Here is a 4,862-nt window from a genome sequence, read left to right as displayed (position 1 = left end):
AGGTTTAGGCCACCCGCCATCTATCTCTTATAAAGGTTTAACCCCTTGATCTCCCGCAGTTAACCCCTTCACTCCCTATCACACAGTGAACTAATATATACAGTATATCAGATAACTACTGATCACTGTATTTAGTGTCACTTGTGATCCTAATTTGCGCTTGCGCTAAGCCCGAATAGGTTTAGGCCACCCGCCATCTATCCCTTATAAAGGTTTAACCCCTTGATCTCCCCCAGTTTAACCCCTTCACTTCCCTGTCACATTGTTCACTATATACAGTGATTACCGATCACTGTATTAGCGTCACGGGTGACACAACTTAGGCTAGCTAGTTAGCATCAGGGTCCCACTACACCACCGTTACTTAGCGTCAGAGTCAAGTACACTAACACACACACACCACCGTTACTAGTATAGTGTTTGAACAGATCAATATCTGATCTGATCAGAACTATACTAGCGTCCTCATAATTTAGTGTTCCCAAAACGCAGTGTTTGCACGATCAGCACTGATTCCTGCTAGCACCTGCGTTTAGCCCCCCTGCCCAGCCCACCTTACCCAGGCAAGTGTAGTATTCAATAGATTACTGACACTTCCAAAAAACACAACACACAAAACCGCTGCGTTAGCAGAGTCAGGCCTGATCTCTGTTAGCACTAGCAGTTTTTTGTAGCGACCAAATAGTCCTCGACAACCAGGTGCTTTTATTACCTAGTAGTCGCATCACTGTACAGGTAAATTTAGTTACCAAAATGTCCAAACGCTCGTACAGTGATGATGCTATATACAGTATAATGACCATGTCAAGTGAGAGCGATGGGGAAGCCTCACTGGCAGAATCAGGGTCAATATACGAACCAGATGATGGCAGCGGCTCCCTGACAGATAGCTCCGACAGAGGGGTCCCTGCTAGGGTCAGGCGTACCCGACCCCATTCTGGAGTTGCTGACTTGCAAGAACCGGGGGTTTCTCGTATGCAGCAGAGTGCCAGTACTAGTGTCGCTCACACTTCTCGTGATCTGGCAAGCACGAGCGGCCTAGTACACCCTGGACCTTCAACCAGCACTGCAGTATCACCTGGTGACGTGGCGAGTCACCTGAGTGCAGTTGAAGCTGGTGCGGTGGCTAGCACGAGTCGTGGCCCGCAGCCACCGCGTATCCGAAGACAGGCCCGTAGAGCCCATAGTGTCCTCCCTGAAGCACTGGCATATACTAATTGGCAGCCCACAGATTCCACAGCGCCAGTACTTCCCCCATTCACCGCCCAACCCGGAATCCAAGTGGAAACAGCTGGTTTTAATCCCATAAACTTTTTTGAGCTGTTTTTCACTGAAGATCTTTACAGATCTATTGTGGACCAATCAAATTTGTATGCTCAACAATTTATCGCCGCCAACCCAAATTCACCTCTTGCCAGACCATTTGCCTGGAATCCTATTACGATTCAGGAGTTTAAAACCTATCTGGGCCTTTCCTTCAACACGGGCATTACAAGAAAGAATGAATTGAGGTTATATTGGTCCACTGACCCAATTCATCAAATGCACGTGTTCTCTGCTGCTATGCCCATGGCTCGATACGAACAAATATTTCGGTTCATGCATTTCAACGACAATGAACTCTGTTGTCCTCGGGGAGACCCTGCATATGATCGGCTCCACAAAATTCGGCCCCTCGTAGACCACTTCAATCAGCGGTTCGCAGCCTTGTTTACCCCCCAACAAGATGTCTGCGTTGACAAGTCCCTGATTAAGTTTACTGGCCGCCTTGCTATCAAACAGTACCTATCCAGCAAGCGTGCCAGATACGGGGTCAAGTTGTATAAGCTTTGTGACAGGGCCACAGGCTATACAGTTAATTTCCGTGTCTACGAGGGAAAAGACAGCACTGTGGAGCCCCCCGACTGCCCAGGCTACATAGGGAGCAGCGGCAAGATAGTTTGGGACTTGGTGTCACCCTTATTCGGAAAGGGGTACCACTTGTACGTGGACAATTTCTATTCAAGCGTGCCACTTTTTAGACACCTCTTTCAATTGCAAATTGGCGCTTGTGGCACCGTGCGATCTAATCGCCGGGGCTTCCCCCAATGGCTAGTAAATGCCCCACTGAGCTCGGGGGAGAGAGCCTGTTTGAGGTGCGAGGAATTGCTTGCAGTGAAGTGGAGGGACAAACGAAACGTTTACGTGCTGTCCTCCATTCACCCAGACACGGCAGTCCAAATTTCTACGGTCACTGGTGTTGTTGAGAAGCCCCTCTGTGTCCACGACTATAACCGTAAAATGGGAGGGGTGGACTTCAACGACCAGATGATGGGACCGTACCTAATTGCCCGTAAGGCCAGACGCTGGTACAAAAAAGTGTCTGTATACCTATTTCAGTTGGCTGTTTACAACGCTTTTGTGTTATACAAAGTGTCTGCCGGAACATTATCCTTCTTTCAATTCCAAGAAGAGATAATCAGAGCCCTTCTGTATCCAGATGGTGCTCCTGCCCCAATTCACCAACCAGATGCAGTGAGCCGGCTGCATGAGAGGCATTTTCCGGAATTCCTCCCGAGTACCCGTACCCAACGATACCCCCAAAAAAGATGCCGTGTCTGCAGCAAGCGCGGATTTAGGCGTGACACCCGGAATTATTGTCCCGACTGTCCTGACCAACCTGGTCTTTGCCACGGTGACTGTTTCCGTCGCTACCACACACTAGTGGATTTTTAGCGTAGGGTACAGCACGGCACAGTTTAGGGCACATTTACACAGGGTCTCAAAAGATGTTTGATGGCTATCGTCATTTTGAGAGACCCGAACCTGGAACCTGGAACTCGACGTTTGAAGAAAAAAAAAAAAATACATAAAAGCTAAAAATAGTTGTCGTCTCAGTCATTTTTTATGTTCTTTTACACTTCCTATGTACTTTTAATGTCCTTTGTATGTTTTTCATTCTTTTGTGACCTGCTTCTCTTGCAGGTACTCGTCGGCTACCACACATTGATTTTATATATTCTGACACAAACAGTGTTTGCGCTCAGCATATATGGATACCTTTGCTGATAGCAGCTGTGGTGATTTTCTGATTTCAGCACTGCAGTTAAAATCTTATTTTGGTATACGTGGATAGTGCCGTGTATACCCATCATTAAATTCAGTGGGTGGTTGTTTGGGCGGTTAATGATGAGAATCCAAAAACTGTTGTTGTCAGTCATTTTATATGTCCTTCTACTCTTCCTAATGTACTTTTTTTAATGTACTTTGTTTGTTTTTTCATTCTTTTGCGACCTGTTTCTCTTGCAGGTACTCGTTGGCTACCACGCATTGATTTTATATATTCTGACACAAACAGTGTTTGCGCTCAGCATATATGGATACCTTTGCTGATAGCAGCTGTGGTGATTTTCTGATTTCAGCACTGCAGTTAAAATCCTATTTTGGTATATGGGTATATGTCGTGTATACCCATCATTAAATTCAGTGGGTGGTTGTTTGGGCGGTTAATGATGAGTAATACTACGCATTATTCCTGTGCTGATTTCTGATAGGTTCTCTTTTTTTCCGTTCAGCCCGCAGGCTGCATGAAAAAAAAAAAAAACCTATATGCCAACCAAGGACCAGCAATGTACTGGTACGTTGCTGGACTTTGAGTGGTTATACCAGGATGATGCCTGCAGATTTAGGCATCATCTTGGTATCGTTTTTTACAGCCAGCGGTCGGCTTACATGTAAAAGCAATCCTAGCGGATAATTGGCCGCTAGACTGCTTTTACATGCAGTGGGAGGGGACTCCCCCCCTCCTGCCGCCTTCCGCTGCCTTCCACGGTTTTTCTCGGGCTCTCCTGTCCCACCGGTTAACCCGAGAGTGCAACCGGTGGTTCAATTATCTAACCATAGAGCTGATTGGAGATGAGAATGGCTCCAATCATCTCTATGGCCTAAGATGCCGGAGGCTATGAGCATTTCATGACTTCTGTTTCGCCAGAAATAAACAGCGCCATTGGGAAATTGGGAAAGTATTTTATCACACCAATTTTGGTATGGTCAGATGCGTTAAGGTCAGAGGAAAGATCTAGAGTCTAACAGACCCCAATTTTTTTTAAAAAGAGTACCTGTCACTACAGATTGCTATCATAGGGGAAATTTAAATTCACCGTAAAAACATTAAAAATGATTAAAGAAAAAAAAAATGAAAGAAAAGGTGTCAAAATAACATAAGAAAGCAAATTAAAAAAAAAAAAATCAAGCCCCCCTGTCCCCCCGTGCTTGCGCGCAAATGCGCACACAAGCGTTGGTCTAGTGTCATATGTAAACCGCAATTGCAGCATGCATGTGAGGTATCGCCGCGAACGCCAGGTCGAGGGCAGTAATTCTTGTGGTAGACCTCCTCTGTAAGTCCAAAGTGGTAACCTGTAAAGACTTTTAAAGGCTTTTAAAACCGTACGTAGTTTGTTGCCACGGCACGGGCGTGCGCAATTTTTAAAGCATGTCATGTTAGGTGTCTATGAACTCGGCATAAGATCATCTTTTAAATTTTACCAAATTTGGAATTATATAGTGTATTTCTGCATTAAATATAAAAAAAGTGTTTTTTTTACGCAAAAATTGCGTTTGGAAAATGTGTGTGCAAATACCGTGTAACAAAAAAAATTGCAACATCCACCATTTTGTTCTGTAGGGCCTCTGCTTTAAAAAATATATAATGTTTGGGGGTTCAAAATAATTTTCTTGTGAAAACAAAATATTTTTTTCATGTAAACAAAAACTCACAGAAAAGGCTTGGTTTTCAAGTGGTTAGAAGAGTGGGTGATGTGTTGCTAAAATTGAGCATAAAATGCCAGGACTGTTCAAACACCCCCCAAATTACCCCTTTTTGG

Source organism: Pelophylax lessonae, assembly GCF_965119305.1.
Source record: "Pelophylax lessonae genome assembly, chromosome: 2".
Lineage (NCBI taxonomy): Eukaryota > Metazoa > Chordata > Amphibia > Anura > Ranidae > Pelophylax > Pelophylax lessonae.
This window is presented reverse-complemented; position numbering follows the sequence as displayed.